Source organism: Rhinopithecus roxellana, chromosome 4, assembly GCF_007565055.1.
Source record: "Rhinopithecus roxellana isolate Shanxi Qingling chromosome 4, ASM756505v1, whole genome shotgun sequence".
NCBI classification, from domain to species: Eukaryota; Metazoa; Chordata; class Mammalia; order Primates; family Cercopithecidae; genus Rhinopithecus; species Rhinopithecus roxellana.
In genome coordinates this window covers 4,462,007-4,482,360 of record NC_044552.1, presented here as the reverse complement: position 1 = coordinate 4,482,360, position 20,354 = coordinate 4,462,007, and the positions used below count along the sequence as shown (strand labels likewise).

General features: G+C 42.2%; 1 protein-coding gene and 2 non-coding genes across 6 annotated transcripts in view; 2 read left to right on the top strand and 1 right to left on the bottom strand.

Moving 5' to 3' along the window:
* JARID2 (jumonji and AT-rich interaction domain containing 2) overlaps positions 1-20,354 on the top strand; it is a 280,018-nt gene that overhangs the window by 68,844 nt on the left and 190,820 nt on the right. The window lies entirely within an intron of this gene.
* On the top strand, positions 2,501-2,607 carry LOC115897080. Its single transcript, XR_004057027.1, has one exon. It is a non-coding gene; the product is annotated as a U6 spliceosomal RNA (small nuclear RNA).
* LOC115897129 lies at positions 11,906-12,011 on the bottom strand. The gene has a single exon (XR_004057068.1). It is a non-coding gene; the product is annotated as a U6 spliceosomal RNA (small nuclear RNA).

Genomic DNA, 20,354 nt, shown 5'->3' with positions numbered 1-20,354 from the left:
ATGACAGCTGCACACACCTGGGTATTACCATCCCATATATCCCATCAATATATGCCCCTCCCGTCACCCAAGAAAGCTCCCTTGTGCTCCTGTCCTGTGCCCCCATGCCAACGCCAACCTGCTTTCTCGCACTGTAGATTAGCGTTGCCTGTTGTAAATGCCATATAGATGGAAGCACTTTTGTGTCCACTACATCCCTTCACTTTGCTTTCAGATTCATCCAGGCTGTGTGTATCGTTTGTTCCTTCCTGTTATGGTTCAGTAGTCTCCTCTCTGTCTTTCTGTTCTCTTCCTATGACTCACTCATTGTCTGTTTCTTTATTTCCCTGTAAGGCTGGCCTGGTCCTTTCGTTATTCCCTGTAGTCTTTTTCTCAAGTGGGCATTAAAGTAGCCTTATCTTTCACACACACTGAAAGAACCTAGTAACTGAGAGATGATCCAGCCAGATTCTGCCCTTACCTTTACCCCTCACCACCCCATTAGGGGACAAAACAAGCAAACATACTGACAGACCCAAGCCTTGTTGTTCAGACAAAACACTGGGGTTCTCTTGGTTCAGTATCTTTCCTGCAAACCGAGCTGCAGCCTCCAGTTTCAGAATAGTGCCTTCCATAAAGTCTGTGGGAGTTTTCCGTTTATGTTGCTTGTTTTTAAACAATCTTCTTGGAAAAGAATTCAGTGCTGTTAATGAATTGCCGTTGGAGCTTTTTTGTACATTACAGAGTTAGGCAGTGGACCCCTGTCCTCTGCTTCCTGATCTCCTTTCGATGGTTAGGGAGAATATGTTGACTTAGAATATCAAGGAGCCATGGCACCCTAAGGAAACAGGAAAATCTCAGTTTTCATGGATGAGAAAGTCCCATTCTATTGGCTGTGTGTACCTGAGTATGTACACTGTAACATCTTGTTTTTAGTTGTATGAAGAAAGCGCTGTGCCTGAGAACCACTGTTTGGAGCTTGGGGTTGGGTAGCCTGGGTTTATGGTCACTACATGTCCCAACTCCCCAAGCCCTAGGAGGTACTGCACAAGCAGTACGGACAGGGTCTTGCATTTGTGCTTCTTCATTGGTGACTTCCCATTTTGAAGAGTGCCAGCTTTTCTGGGGAGTCTGCTGCCAACACTGAGCTGAGCCAGGGTTGCTGTTCACATCTAAGCAGGCAGGATGTTGGTGCCGAGGCAACATGCTGTCCTTGAGAGCACTGTGGAATTTGCAGCATGCGGTACAGATTCAGAAGTGGTGTATTTTTCTTGTGGCATTAGTGTTTTGACTTGCAGATCTGGAAAAGAACAGGAAGTCTTGGTGGAAACACTCTCTGGTTGATGTATAGAAACTTGGGGACTTAACTGCGTTTTAAGCACCACTTATTAGAAAATGAATTTCTTCTCGCTTGGGGAGATTTTTTTCAGATCTTGAATACATTTGTCGTCTAAGCCTCTTCTCCTAGTGGCAGATGATCCCTGCCCTCGGCCTAGGAGAGTAGCCATTGGTAATTATCTTTGGCCTGTCTCTCCCGAAATATTCTTATACCTTCTGCTGGCCCATGGCTGTCCGGAAGCCCTCATGGAGGTGCTGCTTTTGTTTTTATCTCTTCATTTAGGGAGAAAATACTACATCTGGACCCAAGGCCCGAGGTTTCCTGATGCGAGTCCTTCTAATTCTGGGTAGCCATGAACAGTGCTGCTGTTCATAGATAAGGTCAAGGGGATGGGTTTAAGGTGTTCAGGTAGTGGATGGCAGGGGCTGTATTCAAATTAATCTTCATCCACTCTGCAGGTTGCTGTGGCTCCTGTTTCCCCCAGTCCTGTGCTCTCCTGCTGCGATTCTATCAAATTACCCGTTTATTTATAACATTTGCCACTACTACAAATACCTTATTTGTGGTTTTGGTTTTCTCTGCTAGAATATAAAGTAATAATATAATTTTTAAAAATGAAGAGCAAGAATCCTTTTGTTCTTGAGGTGAATCTTGCTCATAAATTTACCTCAAGCACCTGGAACAGTGCCTGGCATGTGGTACTTAAATATTTGTTAAAGGAGTGAATAATAAGTAAATAGCATCTTGAAATTTGCTGTCATTCAAATTGTGATTTGTGGTGTTAGAGTTCTTATAGGCAGGGCTTAGTTTTAATAAACGACATTAGGAGCTAGTTATAAATCATACATTAGGCATAGTTTAATCAGTTTGGTGCTTGTGTATAGAAGCGGACAGAACGCTGGAGATACAGTTGAGGTCTCTTGAGTTAGAGGAGAGAGGGAACTTGCATTGGAACAGTGTCACAGACAATCCATGGTACATAGACGCCAGAGGTAGACCCTGTAGGTTAGGGAAGGTTTGGGGATTGTGAAATGAATGGGCAGCAATAATTAGTATAAATTATTATAAATTGCCTTTATTACTGTTGGTTTCCCGACTACTTCAAAAAATATACACATACTTAGCCTGGTGTGGTTAGTCGGGGTTGCCACTATAGAAAAGCCTTTCAGAAGAAACAGAAGAGTGATCCTTTCAGCAGCACATATACTAAAATTGGAATGATACAGAGAAGATTAGCATGGCCCGTATGCAAGTATGACACGGAAATTTGTGAAGCATTCCATATTTTTACGTATTGGAAAATCAGGTTTGGATTATGCATTTTCTAAAATCAAGGAATATAGTATCCTCAGCAATATGTTTTGAAGAGTATTTTGCCTTAGAAATAATTTTTACATAATGATGCCTATATTAATAAAGAACTAAGGGAAATAGAGCAGCATGCTTATCCAAAAATCCTCATTGTGTGTAAGTGAATTGATTCTGCCAGAAAGAAGAATGTAGACATGTTTTTATTGCAAACTTCCTTCAGATGCCAGGTAGTAGACAATCTACAGGACTAGGGAGGATGAGAGACAGGAGAGGTAGGAGAGCTGTGTCCCTTTAGAATGCTGTTTGTACCCATGATGGGTGAATTAGCAAGGTTGATGCCCATCTATATCAGCTGGCTTTCCAAGATCTATGTGACCTGTTGCCTTGTCTTAGAGAACTCCAGTGTGTCTCATATAGCTTTGATCTTTAATGTGGGAATCATAATGTAGTCAGTAAACCATAGGGTCAAGTGTGCAGCCTGCCATTTTAACTCAGAAAACTTATATATTTAGAAGTAGTCATGTATCTAGAGTGTGACTGGAATACCTTAATAATTGAGATGAGATACGGTCAAAAAAGTGAAATATCTTCAGCTGGTTCAAGTCACTTTTAGGCTGTAAATCCTCAGAAATTGTGGTTGTCCTGAAGTTACCAAAATAAATGAGTGGTGTTTCACCCAATTCTGTCTTATAAAACGTTTTTTCAACTTAGGAGTTCTGTTAAAATTGTTAGCAGAACTGGGAAAGTGTATTAATGAAGGAAGCAAGTCCTGTAGTGTGTGCTAACTGGGCACAATGTGCTGTCCATACATTTAGTACATTCATTAGTGACTTCAGAAATGAGTTTCTTAGGGCTCTCAAATTTGTGAAACAAGAAAATGATGACTTCCAAATTCTTTGTCTTCAGATTGATTCCCCAGTGACTGAGGGCATAAGCTGGAACCAAGATTAGAACACAATTTACACGGGTCCTGCTTCCTTTTTTTTTCATCCCACAAATGTTATCTTAAGTATTTTCTCAACTAATACGGAAAGTACCACTGAAGTGGGGTCTGCTGGCTTGAAAACATATGTGAAATACAGATTCTTTTTTTTTTTTTTTTTTTTTTTTGACATGGAGTCTCACTTTGTTGCCCAGGCTGGAGTGCAGTTTCACGATCTCTGCTCACTACAACCTCTGTCTGCCTCCCGGGTTCAAGCGATTCTCCTGCCTCAGTCTCCCTAGTAGCTGGGACTACAGGCACACGTATTTTTAGTAAAGACAGGGTTTTATGAACTCCTGAAGTCAAGTGGTCTGCCTACCTCGGCCCCCCAAAGTGTCAGGATTACAGACGTGAGCCACCATACCTGGCCAGATTCTGTGCTGCTTTCTCAGATTTAGTGCTACCCTACAGAGGTGGCCAGTTAGGAGTGTTTCATAATGAACACTCCTATGTCTTTAATCATTGTGAGGTTTGTTGCTGAGGACAGTAGTCCTCATGCTTGTGCTGGTTAGAAGTGAAGACATTTTGGACTGTTCTTGCATTTTTTTTGAGACAGAGTCCCGCTCTGTCGCCCAGGCAACAGTGCAGTGGTGCGATCTTGGCTCACTGCAACCTCTGCCTCCCAAATTGCTGGAATTACAGGGGCCCACCACCGTGCCCTGCTAATTTTTGTATATTTAGTAGAGACGGGGTTTTACCATGTTGGTCAGGCTGGTCTCAAACCCCTGACGTCAGATGATCCTCCTGTCTCAGCCTCTGAAGTGCTGGGATTACAGGCGTGAGCCACCACACCTGGCCCACAGCTATTGTTTTTAACACAGCTTTGAAAGCGGTATGATTTGGTTAATAGATGGCTATGGCCAGACACCCTGGATTTGAATCTCAGCTCTCTTTGTGGAATGACCTTGGGCAAGTCATTTAGCCAGCCTGTGCTTCAAGTTGCTGGTGTGAAATGGATAATAGTACCTTTGTTATAGGGTTGCTGTGGGGTTAGTGTATGTTTGGTCTAGAATGAATCTCTTGTAGACAGTCTTGAGTATAATGGGTTGTGATTTTGTGCTTCTTGTTCCATCAGAACCAGAAATGGTACTTCGTTGCATGTACTTAATTTGATTTTATCTATTTAGCAGTAGAATTTTTTTTCATCAGAAATAATTTCTTCCTGTCCCTCTGTGAAATCCCCTTGAGAAAGGGGTAAGAAATAGCTCTGAGGACCAGTTGAAAAATAATCGATCTGAAGCGTAACAGACAATATCAACATGACAGTTTTTTCTGTTTTGCAGGAAAATGCAAGTCTCATTTAGGATAATAGTTTGGTTTCCCAAGGTGGTTATGGTTATGGTTTTGTGTAACTGAGAGTCATTTAAAGGTGATGCATAGGTTTGCAGGTAGAAATACAGTTTTGTTTGAAATCTGGGGTGTTCAACCAACATTGTGGTAAGAGTAATTTCCCCCAAAACTCCCTAGGAAATTTTTACCTTTTACTTCAGTAAACCTGGAGTTTTGCCTCTTGAACTTAAAGTGAGGTTGAACTTAATCAGTAAAAGTGAGTTTTCCCCAAAGGTACCTGAGTGCTTACTGTGTCCATAACTAACTGTTGGGTCCATCATCCACCGCCAGAAGGTACCCTCTTGCGTCTCGGAGGTGCTGGTTCTGAAATGTCTTTTTTGGGTTTTAGTTGGAGTTACTCTTGTTGAGAATTTTGAGTCTCAGAAAATGCCGTGACTGCCTCGGTATTTGTTTCAGCTCCACACCCTTCATCTTCAGGCTAGATGCACCCTTGGGTAGCGTTGCACACAGCTGAGGTGTGGCGAGCCCATCCCTCCAGGGTTTGTTTCTTTAATACCAGACCTGCTCCCACAAAACTGGTGTATGTAGGCCTCCCCTCTTTTGCTGTGCTTGTTGCTGGCCAGCAGTGCCTGCAAGTTCCAGCAGATGAGGTGAGGACGGACAGGGAGGTAGAGGGTAGTCTGTTTGCCTTGGGACTGGGGTTCACTGAAGTTGCTAGGTTTTGAGTTTGCTCGAGATTAGTGAATATATGAGCTGTGAGAACAGGAATGATTAAAACGTGGTGGCGCATGCCTGTAATGCCAGCGGCTGGGGAGGCTGAGGCAGGAGAATCACTTGAAACCGGGAGGCGAAGGTTGCAGTGAGTCAAGATCCTGCCACCGCACTCCAGCCTGGGTTACAAGAGCAAAACTCTGCTAAATAAATAAATAAATAAATAAATAAAAGATTAAACTAATAGGACTTCTCCATCTGTATTGAAACTTTAAGGAGAAAGCTGAATTCCAAGGCCCAGCTGGAGAACACGTGGATCCAGACAGCATATTAGATGGAGGCGATCGGAGAAGGACAGGGAGACAGCAGTGAGGTGCAGGGGGATGAGGCACATAGTTGTCTACATGCAACAGGCAGGTCTTTGTCCAGGAAGAACTTCCTGTTTTTTGTTTATGCTTTGGTGATGGTGGTTGCTACCACCTGGAGAAAAGCTGCCTTTGCAGCCCCACAACTGTGCAGTTGCTGGGAGTGAGCAGGCTGGGAACCACATGCTCTTGTTCTGACATTCACTGGAGGCACCCCCCCCTTCCTTTCCTTACAAGGCATCACAGAGGATTGTCATTTGAGGCAGGCCGGATTCACTGGTGTGCCTGTTTCAGGACTGGCTTGTCTCATTAAAAAACATTTTTTGGAGCAGAAACAATGAGGGGTGGGAAAGGCAACAAAAGCCTCTTGAGATTCCCGGATTGCTCAGGATGTTATAAACAGTAAGTGCTGCTTTTGATCTTGGAGGGTGGTGTGGGGTAGGCGAGAAAGGGGGTGGTGGTTATTGGGAAGAGGGCTGGAGCCAGACAACCATAATGGCTTGTCCAAAGGCTGCTGTGAATCCCAGTGGTAAAGAGCTCTGCACTTCCCGCTAATTTCTGTTTTCTTTACTGTGGCTGGCTTTATTAAAAGGACATAAGGAAGCAGCCTAGACATTCAGTCCAATCCGTTTTCTAGGGTAGCAGATGAAAAACAAAATTAGGCCCTTTGTAGTTACAGAGAAAGTGAGTAGGATGGCTAGCTTTTATGGCTCATTCACTTTCTTGGGGGGAGAGAGGATGCTGTCTGTCTCTCATATGTATATAACATACTTGGAATGCTATAAATTATCAAAGAGATTCATTAGACAAGCACAGATGTTTCATTCTGTCTTGAAACATGGCAAGGTTTGAAGTTGGCGGACCAATGAGAAGTTGTGCTGCCTTGAACAATAATTTTAAAAGAGTGGCTCTGACAGTCAGCATATCTTTTATAACTTTTTCCTCTCTGTGGTTCTGCAGTGGCCATTTTGTGTCTGAGTGACATGGAATTTCTGTGTTTCTTTTTCCTTTTTCTTTTTTTTTCTTTTTTGGAGACGGAGTCTCCCTCAAGCCAGTTGCCCAGGCGGGAGTGCAGTGCTGTGATCTCAGCTCGTGGCAACCTCTGCCTCCCGTGTTCAAGCGATTCTTGTGCCTCAGTCTCCTAAGTAGCTGGGACCACAAGTGTGCACCACTGTGCTCTGCCAGTTTTTTTGTGTATGTGTTTTTAGTAGAGACGGGGTTTCACCATGTTGGCCAGGCTGGTCTTGAAGTCCTGTCCTCAAGTGAACCACCTGCTTAGGCCTTTACCTGTGTGAGCCACTGGATCCGGTCTGTCCATAGTTTCTGGAACACAATTAGGAAATGAGATCTGTGTTTGAGGGAGAAGCAGGAAGAGTTTAACCTGAGGATGGCCCTTTAACTTTATATGATGAAAAACTACCTAATCAATGGTTGCAGATTATGTAAATTAAAAAAAATTGGTGGGTACACATTATGCAAATTTGATGCAGTCATCAAGGCATCTTGCTTCACCGCATCATTTACCTTTTGATTTCAGAGAAGTTCAGCCCCTTGACTCTTTCCTTATTTGAGGTGGAGCTAAGCACTGAGATACTTCAGTCACACCCTTGTTAGGGAGTGTATCTGTGTAAATGCAAGCAATTTTAAGTAGACAAGGCTATATTAGTAGAACCTGGTTACTTTGATCTCGCCGGTTTCTTCCATTGTTTTATTAGTATGCTTCAAATACTTACCATGGTGAGCCGAATAGCCTCTGATCTGTGTGTATCAGTATCCAACAAAAACTTACCAGTAGAGACTGTGGTTGTGGAAGCTTATGAAGAGAATGGAAAATGTATTACAGTGTTAATGTCCTCTACAATTCCAATGACTTAGTATTCAGTTAAGACACAGGTAAGGTGTTGGTTATAAGCCGGTAATTCAAGATACGTTAACTCTGTTTCTTTTCCATCATAACCAGTTGAAAAGAGGAAGACTTTACATTTAATTAGGTAGTTCATGGAATGTAAGTGTGAGAATAGAAAAATATATTTAAGAAACTCAGTGATTGTACTTTACACAAATTAGAGTGGATTGGTAGCTTTGGGGGATTCTGTCATGTAAGTGGGTTGAAGTAGAAGGTGAAATGATGACTGCTCATTATCAAAAGCGTAAGTAAATGTGATTTGTAGTTTATTTTGAAACCTGCTGTACTTTAAATTCATCTGGTATTCATTACAATGCAGTTCTTAAAGAAGATGAAACTGTATAGCTAATGACCCAAATGTTTCCTTCTTATCTAATCAGGAATCCTTTAGTAGCTAGATTAGATGTTATTCAGAAAGGATAATATAAGAAATAATTACTATATTTCATTTGTGGAGTTAACCATATGGTCTCTAACTCATTTTCATATGCAATGTATGTAAATTAGAGACCAATCTATAGTATTTTCAGCCATTGCCATGCAAGAATATGAGTCATTCTCTCTCTCTCTCTCTCTCTCTGTATGTGTGTGTGTGTGTGTGTGTGTGTGTGTGTGTGTGTGAAACTTGCATGTGAAATATGACTTCCAGTTTGTAGTAATTTTGTGATATTGGCGCATTTATTCATCTTGTTTGAGAGTTTTATGAAATGGTGGAATTCTAATTTGGGAATGGGAGGCAGGGTATCATATGAACGATTTCATTATTACAAGTAGTAGTTTGCAGTAGTTACTATGTTGTGAGCGGACTGAAAATGCCAGGAACTTAAAAGGATTTTAGGAAGAAAATAACTAGGTCTGTGCAAGAATTCAACAGTCTGATTACTTAGTGTTATCAATTACAAAACACCTGGCCCTGTGCCAAGTTATGATATATTAAGTTTTAATCTCAGTATAATCATACACCTTCTTGTGGGGATAAAGGGAATGTCATTTTTTTACATCACAAAGAAAAATCATGAAATTATTAATAGTTGTTTGTGAGTTGTCCACTGTGTAACTGAGGCTAACTATGAACTAATGAACTAACATGAGTGTGTTGGAATATTAATTATGGCACATATTTCATTAATGAGAACCTGCAATTCGAATTATGTTTGACCAGGAAATATTTAACAAGTTTGTAAACCTTTTTGATTGGGCCTTGAAACATGGTTTGTAGCTTTTTATTACTTCTGCTCTGTTTCTTAAATGTGAGTGGCAGTGAAATCAAGTTCTCTATTCAGAACCAAAGACTGTGACTGTCAAGAAGTTTATCTGTTTCATAACTTGTCATTAGAAAACATTTCCTTCAGCTTTTCATATTTACAAACCAATTGCTTGACTCTTCTTTGGGTCAGTGACTAAGTAAGTTAACAAGTACAAACAAATGCTTTCTTTGAAGACTTCAGTAATAGAGTGTGAGTTAGAAAAGCATCTAATTTTCTAATTGGAATAATTTTTTTTTTTTTTGAGATGGAGTCTCACTTTGTCGCTGAGGTTGGAGTACAGTGGTGTGATCTCGGCTCACTGCAAACTTCGCCTCCCGGGTTCAAGCGATTCTCCTGCCTCAGCCTCCCGAGTAGCCGGGATTACACTGCCTGGCACTACGCCCAGCTAATTTTTTGTATTTTTCATAGAGATGGTGTTTCACCCTGCTGGCCAGGTTTGCCTCGAACTCCTGACCTTGTTGTTTGCCCACCTCCCAAAGAGCTGGAATTACAGGTCTGAGCCACCGCACTTGGCCTGGAAGAATTGTTTAAGGATTAGATTTAGTGTCTAGTGGTTGATGCGAGAATGGGGAATCTGCATAGCTCCTGTTTGGGAGGATGAAAAACACATAATTGTAATTTCAAATATCCAAAAAGGCATGTAGAATCATAGGATCATTTGTTGGAGCTTAGTTTTCAAGGAGCAATAAGAGTGAGGAAAAGGTGCACAGTCAGTCTTCTGTGCTTCTGATTCCAAGACCTGGTTAGAGGGCACTCGCCAGGCATGGTGGCACACTCCTGTAGTCCTAGCTACGCAAGCCGTATTCACTGTTGATCACTCTCTAGACCAGTTACTGATTTGCAAGTGCCTGTGAAACATGTTATCACCCCGTGTGTTTTGTCTGTGTGCAGGAAGCACTGGATACACTGGCTAGGTGTTTGCTTTAAGTAACATTCTTCCCTGATTCGTTTTTTTCAAAGTGGGAGATACTGGTAGCATCTACCTACCCTGCAAGGATTTAATGAGTTTTAATGACATGAGAAATGCTTAGATTTCAGGGATTTGTCTAAACCCAAATACCTGGGCCATAGTTTTAGCCAGGAGTCAGGGAATATCTGAACTAAGCCACTGGCTGCCCCAGAACTTCTCTCTTTAAGTCATTTAGCCAAACAGCAAATTAGGGAGCCAACAGCTCATTTTGGGGGTGACGTTTTGTATGAGGAGTTGGTAAACCCTGGGGGTAGCAGTAGGGGAGATTTCAGGATAGAGAAGAGGGGATAGTTGATTTCCTAAACTACTTCCAAATTATGTCTTCAAACAAAATAATACTTTCCCCCTGAATTCCAGATTCCAGAATATTAGGCATAACCATAATATAAACATAACAGCATACTCTTAAACCAGAGAGAAAAATTCCAAGCTGTTCTGAATTATCTGGTTCATTTGAGATTGGACTGTATGCAGTTTGGTCGTAGCAGCAGGCTCATTCTAGTAAATGCTAAGGTAGCAAACACCAGGACTGTAGGTTACTTTTCCTCACAACATTCTGGTTGTAGGTTTCCTGACGCATTCATTCTGACTGTTTTTCTTTTCCACTCTGTGGTAAGAAACCTCTTAGATCTGTGTGGGTGGTGGGCTTTTGCCTGCCAGGCAGGCAGGCACAGCCTGGTTTCCCAAATGCGTTTCTCCTGCGTTGCCTTCTGTATCCATTAAGCATATCTGAACTGTATAGGATTAGCTGTGTCTTGTTCTTTCCTTTTCTGTCTTACAATCACAGGAATGAGCTGGGTGTGTGTGTGTGTGTGTGTGACTCACCCTAGCCCAGCCTGGGTGTGCTGCAGCACCGGAAAATCTTGCCCTCTTCATAGATATGTGGGTGACTCCCTACTGCCCCAGCAGTAAAACCAGGGGAAGGCTTCCAATCAAATACCTCGACCTTCTCTCTTTGGTGCTTTTCCCTTGACAGCAAGCTTGTCATCTTTTGTCTTGAACTTACAGTGCTCAGAGACCACCCTAGTGATGTCCTTTTACTTCAAATCTTCAAATTCAGTCACATACTGAGGTACTAGGGGTTAGGACTTAAGCATAAGACTTTTTAGGTGACACAAGTCAGCTGGTAACATTTCTTAACATTGCCTTTAAAAGAAAGTTCCTTTTGTTGGGTGTGGTGGTATGCGCTGTAATCCCAGCTACTCCGGAGGCCTAGGCATGAGAATCACTTGAGCCCTGGAGACGGAAGATGCAGTGAGCCGAGCTCGTGCCACTGCACTCCAGCCTGGGCGATAGAGCAAGATTCTGTCAAAAAATAAAAAAGACCGGGCGCGGTGGCTCACGCCTGTAATCCTAGCACTTTGGGAGGCCGAGGCAGGCCGATCGCGAGGTCAGGAGATCGAGACTATCCTGGCTAACACTGTGAGACCCCGTCTCTACTAAAAATACAAAAAATTAGCCAGGTGTGTTGGCGGGCGCCTGTAGTCCCAGCTACTCAGGCTGAGGCAGGAGAATGGCATGAACTTGGGAGGCGGAGCTTGCAGTGAGCCAAGATCTTGCCACTGCATTCCAACTCCAGTCTGGGGGACAGAGCGAGACTCCATCTCAAAAGAAAAAAAAAAACTTAAAAGAAAATCCTTTTTAATTTGTATGAAGCCCAAGGTATTATCATTCATCCTTTTTGTGTCCTAGGAAATATTTCTATAACCCAAGATTGGAAGGATTATCTCGTGTTTCCTCTTGGAGTTTTATAATGTTTTTCTCCCCAGTTTGCTTGTGATAACTTTAGAAAGAAAAGCTTCACGAATTTGCATGTCATCTTTGTACGGGGGCCATGTTATCTTCTCTGTAATGTTCCAGTTTTAATATATGAGCTGCCAAAGTGAGCAGTATGATCCCCCTCTTTTTTCTTTTTTTCTTTTTCTTTTTTAAAGACCGTCTTTGACCAGGCTGGAGGCTCACTGCAATCTCCATCTCCACCTTCTAGGTTCAAGCAATTCTCCTGTCTCAGGCCTCCCAAGTAGCTGACACTACAGGTGTGCACCACCGTGCCTGGCCAATTTTTGTGTTTTTTGTAGTTTTGCAGCCTTGCTGCGTTTTCCAGGCACGTTGTAAACTCCTGAGTTCAAGTGTGATCCTCCTGCCTCGGCCTCTCACAGTGCTGGGATTGCAAGTGTGAGCCACCACTCCCACCAACTGCTTTTTGAGTTAATATTTGTTTGGAGCAAAGTATGGGTCAGAGGTGTTTTGTTATTAAAAAAAAAAGAAAAAAAGAAATGTCTTTTGTTGTTGTTGTTTTAAACTCTGAAAGCAACCCCTGACCTTGGTGAAAGAATTTCAACAGCCCAGAAAGGAATAAAGTAGTAAGTTGCACTCAGCCTGCCTAATCCCTTGCTGGAGGAGATGCTTTTTGAGTTTTTCTGTGTATTCGTATGTGTGTATAATTTCTTTCTTTCTTTTTTTTTTTTTAAATGAAGACCGTAACACAATTTCAAAACTTGATTTTTTAAACGTAATTTAGTCACCACCTTTACTTTCTCTTCAAACATGGTTTTTCTTCCCATTGTCTTTCTTTATAAAAACTTTGATAATCTGTACCTTGTCCCTGAGGGAATTGTGTTATTGTTAATTTTGACTTTTATTTGCAATAAGAACTTTTGAATTGAGACCCAGTATTTATGTGTGCCTGTGTGTGTGTGTGTACAGACACAACTGAAACAATTTCATCTTAGCCGCTCTCTCTGTGTTATACTGTAATCTATCCTTCTTCTTCCCGCCCCCCCCCCCCCCCCCCATTTCATTTAGAAGAAAACTGCTTGTCAAGAGACCCAGCATATTGATTTGCTATTAGGGATCAGCAGTCTAGAAAGTACATCTTGAACATTCACAGCTTGTCCTGAATTTAGCTGTGGGAATGTCTAAGGGTCCTTTGACCAGTCCGTGCTACACAGGGACCCTTTCTTCGTGATGGTGTGTTGTGCAGGAGGGTGTTCAGGGGTGACATGATGTTCTTTTTTGTCAACTTGGGGCTTTGATTTCATCTCAGAATAAAGAGGATCATAGAATTCTTGCTAAGTCAAGGAAATTCTTGTTTACTGCCGTAGACTTTACTTCATCAAAGCGGTTCTCAAACTGTCATCTAGGGATCCTTAGATCATAGTCCCTTCCTGGGAGTTTCCAAGGTGAAAAGCAGTACTGTGGTAAAAACTGAGACATTGTTTTCTTCATTTTCTCACAAACGTGCAGTGGGGCTTTCCAGATACTACATGATATGTGATATTGCATCAGATTGAATTGAGTTAGGAGAACTGTGTTGACTCCTGTTAAGCCAGATATTAAAGATACTTGCAGAAGTGGGAGTGCCACTTTTCTCACAACTTTTTCAATTTGTAAAATACAGTTTTCATAAAAATCTTCTTTCTGTTAACATGTAATGGTTGTATAATTTTCTAAATGAATTAATGTAAAATTTGTTTTAATTTCTAGTACGGTGAATATCAATGTGTATATGAAACCCATGTAAACAATAGCTTTTTTGAGTCCTGAAAATATGTACTACTATGCAGCCTGTAATTGCAGAAGTATCAAGTCATGGTGAATTTTGTTTCATTTACACCTTTAAGTGAAGCAAATCTCAGCCTTTTTTTGGGGGGTGGGAGGTGGAGACGGTAGAATTCAGTGGTGCCATCATAGCTCACTGTGACCTCAAACTCCTGGGCTTATGCATTCCTCTTGCCTCAGCCTTCTCACTAGCTAGGACCGCATGTGTGCACCACCATGCCCAGCTAAGTTTTATTTTTTGTAGATGGGGTCCCGCTGTGTTGTTCAGGCTGGCCTTGAAGTCCTGGCCCCATGCCTCAGCCTTCCAAAGTGCTGAGATGACAGGAGTGAGCCACCATTCCTGGCGTGTCAGTATTGTTTTTATTTTTGTTGGAGACAGATTCTGGCTCTGTCACCCAGGCTGGAGTGCAGTGGCTCAATCTTGGCTCACTGCGACTTCCACCTCCCAGGCTCAGGCAGTTCTCATGCCTCAGTCTCCCAACTAGCTGGGACTACAGGTGTGTGGCACTGCACATGACTAATTTTTGTATTTTTAGTAGAGACATGGTTTCACCATGTTGGCCTTACTGGTCTCAAACTACTGGCCTAAAGTGATTAACCCTCCTCGGCCTCCCAAAGTTCTGGGATTACAAGCATGAGCCACCACGCCCGGCGCAGTATTTTTAAAAGCTGTGAATTCTATTTAGAGACAACATACCCATGATACTGATGACATAATGAGTCAGGTGTTCAGATTTCCCCTAGTGTCAGTCTCATATTTTAAAATAAGGTCTCTACATTGATACTGGTTGGGTTGATAAAACATGTTTTTTGTTTTTAATCTCTCTCTCTCTTTAATTTGTTGTTCTTGAGGATAAATGAGGTCACTTGTTCCAAGGGCCACAGCTTTTGAGAGTGCAGGTGGGCCATTTGATCTGGCAGCAACATTTGGGCCCGACCTGAAACACGGCTGATGGGTTTTGCTTTGGGGTCTTTTTTTCTCCCCTTTTCTCTCTTACTCTGTTAGGCTCCTTCCTCCTTCCCTTTTTGGGGGTTGGTGCTATTTCTTTTTTGAAAATTTATTTTTTAAATAGACAAATAAAAATGATAACTTCTAGGTTCCTTTTTTTTCTTTTTTAAGAGACAGGGGCTTGCCCCGTCACCCAGGTTGGAGTGAGTGCAGTGGCGCGATCATAGCTCACTGCATAGTCGCCTTTTGACTAGCCTCCACCTCACTCCTGCACATTTTCATATTTTAGTCCCTTATCAGTCTGCAACATGTGTAATGTTCACCTTACTTCGTGAGGCCACGAGGGGGAGATCTGATGATGGGATCTCGGGCAGGTGTAAATGTGAGTGATACTGCATTAGGCTGCCATCCCTTCCATTCTGGAAGAGTGTGTGTGTGTGTGTGTGTGTGTGTGTGTGTGCGCGTCCCTGCATGCTGCCATTGGATGGTGGGGAGGAGTAGAGAGGACTAGGAATGAGGGAGGGAGGTCATAAAGGACACAGGAAGCCTTGGAAAGAAGAGCACGTAGCAATCTCTGGGGTAAAACAGCAGAGCTATAGAAATTTGGTTGTAGGACAGTCTTTATAAAAAGAATAAATTCAAGCAGCAGATGAATGGGCTTGATTGTGAACTGGACTGAAACACGGTCTCTGCCCTCTTTACTTTCACATTCTCATCCTTCAAGACTCAATGTTACTTCTTTTGTGAAGCATTTTTCATTCCCCCTTAGATGCATTTTCCATGTTGGAGTAGCTCTGGTGCGTGTACCTCGTTCCTATTTGTCTCCACACACATTATACAGTATCTTGTTTGTTTTCAGAGAACCCCTACTATCCCCAGCCTAGCCACCTTTGATTCATCTTCTTAGTGAATTGCCAGTGAATAGTTATTACAGGCCCGGGACATGTAGCTATTCAATAAATACTGGTGCAATGGAAGACTCTCCCCTGTGTGAGAGTTCATGAAGGGAACCAGGAGGTGAATGTTAAGGGTCAGTGTCTTGCAACACCCCTGGTAGGGCTTTCCAGCCTTGTAGCTCCTAAATACCCTTACTTGACAGTGTTTCGAGCTCTGAAGAAGCAAAGATCCCCACAAAGTCACCTGTATGGAATTCAGGTAGCGATAGAGCTTGTGAACAGGATCTCCAAATTCTTCAAAACATAGTAAAGCTACTATTTACTGGGCACCCACTGTGTACCAGGTACTGGGCAGGATGATACGCTTTACATGTATTACTTGCAATTCCTAATAACACCAGTGTCTGCAGGTTGCTGTTGCAGGTTGCAAGTTTGCCTTATACCTATAGTTACTTGAAATGCTGAAAATCGAAGGTTACTATTATTTATTGTCATTGGGAGGGTTAAGTGATTAGATGTATGGTGCTTGGAACATTGCTAAATTTTATTGACTGCTTACTCCTGTTGTTCCAGAAGCAGAATTTGGCGTATACAACTGTTTATCTAGGTTGCCCAGTGTAATACAGTAAGTGTTAAAGTCAGGACCAAAGTCTCCTTTACTCTAGACTTCAGAACATTCATACAGTCATAATGTAAGCGTGTCTCTGGCTTCAAGTAAGAGATTCAAATGGTCAAGAAGCACCTTCCTCTGTTTAAAATTCACAGTGACTTCATTTACACCTGTGCAGCACATGTTAATATGGCGTGGACTATTGTTTTGCTGCAGGAAGGGTACGTGTCAAGTATGTAGAGTGCAAAGGGCCCTTCCTTAGATGCCTAGCTGCTGAGGCTCCTCCTGGGGATGGGCATGGAGACACCCTTCCTTGTTCAAGGAGCCTGTGGACAGTGACCAGCACTAAAAGTCAGAAAAGTACATTAAATCTTCAAATGTAATATCTTCATAATGGGCTTTTTTTTCTAGGTTCTTCTTTTTCCCTCGGGGCCACATGAGCGTCTGTACACCTATTGTAAACCCATTGTCTCAAGGAAGCAAAGTAGGTCAAAAACAGGATTTAGGAACCCAAAGAAACGATCTTCGTTGGTGCTTAAATTGAATGAGGCAGAAACAAATGTCTCTTTAGTATGTTTTTGTTGTTGTTGTTGTTGGTTTTTTTTGGATTATTTTGGTATCACCCCAGGCCTGTAATTCCCTCCTTAGTCATCATCTTACTATCCCTTGGGACTCTGGCCTGGGATTCTTCTGCTTTGTGGTTGTGATTAATTCTGCAATGAGTGGGTTGGGGAGGGATGGGCCTGGGGAAGTCAGCTGCTGCTAGCAGCGAGCAGGAGTAGGGTTTACAGGGAAAGTTGACATCCTGCTGGGATCTAACAGAAAAGTTTGATTATTGTGCTGAAATAAACTAGCTCACAGTTTTGCTGTTTGACTCAGGGCAAGCTCACTGTGAATCTCAAGGAGTACTGGACTGTATGATGGCCTCTTTCGCTGTCCTTATCCCCATTGGAGGATGCACAGATTAGTTAATATCTCCCTTTCATGAATGAGAGCTTTTATCATTAATAAGCAGGTTAAACCACATGCGCTCTAAGTCTGTGAAGGTCAGGCAGCCATTTGGATTTTATTTTCCCATTTCTAGACTGCTGACAGAGTTCTTGTGCAAAGTTAGGAACTTTTGGGTTTTAAAATGTTTTCTTCCTTTGCCCATCCATGAAATGCCCTTATTCTTGAAGGGAGGACAAAGAAGGCATGAGTCTATGTTAGGTTGCAAATATTGTCTATTTTTGGGGAAAGATCTTTGTAGAATCTGGGTGGTGACTCATGTTGTTTTGTAGTCTTGATGGTTTAAAAAACACATCTCGTATATTTCTTTACATACAGCTCAGAGCTCAACATTAAGATAGATGTTCAGCAGATTCTTGCCACCACTGAATTTTCAGTGGCTTTCTGGGTTTTTACTGTGATTAAACTTAACATTCATTTAAGGAATGAGTTGTGATGTTGTCTGGTCATGACCTAAGGAAAAGGATATATATGTGCTCTAGGAGTGAATTCTGGTGAGAACTTGTGTATTCTTTCCTTTCCTCTTTGATTTCACAAGTCAGGCTGTAACTTTAAAAGAAACTATAGGGGCTGTTCCCCAGGTTATTCACAAAACGAGTCTTTGTCTGCTTTTTCATTCACCATCTGGTTACAAAGCTAAATTGGAATCGTGCTTGTTTTAATTATTTTCTACTTGTGTGGCCAGGAGGTTATTTGGTCTGGTGAGGTTACATTATAAGCCCGCGCTCTCATTAATACCACCGAGTCCACATCCTGCGCCAGCACTGGAATGGTTAAGTTGATCCACTTGTGTGGCCAGAGTTTGATACAACACAGTGGTCGCGACCACATTACCGGAGGAAGTATGGTGTGTGGGTTTTGCCCTCTTCTTTTTTCATTTTTTCTTCCAATAATGTTAATTGTTTCAGTGTACTTTTTCTTCCAGCAGAAATATGACTTAGGTTGGCAATCTTAGATTAGTGCCTGGTGTTGATTAAAGGGACAATATATTTCAAAAATCAGTTCTAATATATTAAAAGCATAGAGTGTAAATTCGGAAAACAGTCAAAGCATTGAACATTTTGAATGCTTCACAGAATGTGTCATGGAAATAGTGTAGCCAGACACTTCTCTGTGCGGTCGCTATTCTTGGTGAATCAGCCAAAAGATGCAATCATTGCTAAGAGGTATTGATTAATACTGGGAAAGTCACATCAAAAGCTTTCTCAAAATATATATTTTAAGTCCTCCTTCCATTCTTCACTTTCCTGCTTTGGGGAGACTGAATACTTCAACGTTGTCACTGGTTTTAAAAGGTGATTTTTTTCAGGTTCTGGGAAAGAGTATTACATGTTGTAATGAAGTAATTGTTTCCTAAGATAGTCCTTAAGTACAAGGACATCTCACTAGACTTCATTGTCTTGTGAAAGGAGCAGTAGTTCAGGAATTAACTACTCATTTAATAAAGCAAAAAGCCTGGGTGTGATAGCTCACACCTGCAATCCTAGCACTTTGGGAGGACGAGGCAGTTCGATCACTGGAGCCCAGGAGACTAGCCTGGGCAATATGGTAAAATCCTGTGTCTACAAAAAAATACAAAAACCAGCAGAAATACCCCAGACTGAATGGGGAATCCATGACATTATGCATTTGTCAAAACCTGTGGAATGTAGAACACAAAGAGCAAGTGAATCCTAATGTAAGCTGTGACTTCGATTAATAGTACAGTGGGGGGCCAGGTGCAGTGGCTCATGTCTGTAATCCCAGCACTTTGGGAGGCTGAGGCAGGCAGATCACCTGAGGTCGGGAGTTCGAGATCAGCCTGACCAACATGGAGAAACCCCAACTCTACAAGAATTAGCCGGGTATGGTGGCAGGAGAATAGCTTGAACCCAGGAGGTGGAGGTTACAGTGAGCTGAGATTGTGCCATTGCACTCCAGCCTGGGCAACAAGAATGAAACTTCATCTCATAAAAAGTACGGTGGGACCTCCTTCTGCAGTTTCCCTTTCCGTGATTTCTTTCTTTCTTTTTTTTTTTTTGGAGACGGAGTCTCGCTCTGTCACCCAGGCTGGAGTGCTGTGGCCGGATCTCAGCTCACTGCAAGCTCCGCCTCCCGGATTCACGCCATTCTCCTGCCTCAGCCTCCCGGGTAGCTGGGACTACAGATGCCCGCCACCTCGCCAGGCTAGTTTTTTGTAGTTTTTTTTTTTTAGTAGAGACGGGGTTTCACCGTGTTAGCCAGGATGGTCTCGATCTCCTGACCTCGTGATCCGCCCGTCTCGGCCTCCCAAAGTGCTGGGATTACAGGCTTGAGCCACCGCGCCCGGCTCCGTGATTTCTTAAAATCAACAGGTGTCTGAAAATATTAAATGGGAAATTCTAAATCATAAGTTAACAAAAATATCCTAGACTTACTGTCCCTACTTCCGGACTGTATTGTTCTGTTTGATATTTGGGAGCACACCTGCTAAGGCAGTCCATTAGCACTGCACGCTTGATGCAGGAACTGAGGCCCTTGAAAATAGTCACAGTGCCAAGCTCGAAACCAGTTGCTCTTCACCATATGTCAGAGTGAGGAAGGAAGGGCGGGGGGGATTAGAATGTGCTAGGAAAAAATGCCGACAAAGAATGAGAATTTTATACAGAAACAACTATTGATAATTTATTAATATTTACAGGGCATGTCAAATGGTTATCTGAGAAAAACCAAATTAGCAATCTATCTCAGGAATTTAATTTTTACATATATCTCAATATTAACTGGAGCTCGAACAATTCTTTTAGTAATGAATTAGAATATGTCATGTAATAGTGTTACCATCCAAGACTCCCAGTGTTAACACCAAATCTTAATTTTCATTTCATTAACCTGGCAGGTATTTGAAAGCAGCATTGTATCAAAACAGCTTTATTATGTAGAAAGAGCAATATTTAATAGCTCTGTTCCAGATTACTCCTAACTTCCCTATACTTCTGAAGGAATATTTATTATAGTGACAAAAGCCTGTACAGCAGCTCCAGGAGAAGAGACCACAGTGTTTAGAAAAAGAAATTAACTTGCAGCTGTGGTGGGTGCTACTTACGTAAGTCCAGCTGTCCCCTTTGAGCTCCTGCCAGTCTGATAGGCCCTCTAAGTTGTCGTAAGACCTGAACAGTTCACTTGTCTAGATCCTGCAGTGCTGGAAAGAGAACAATTGTGTGTGGGTTTGTCCTGATAAATAATCCAAA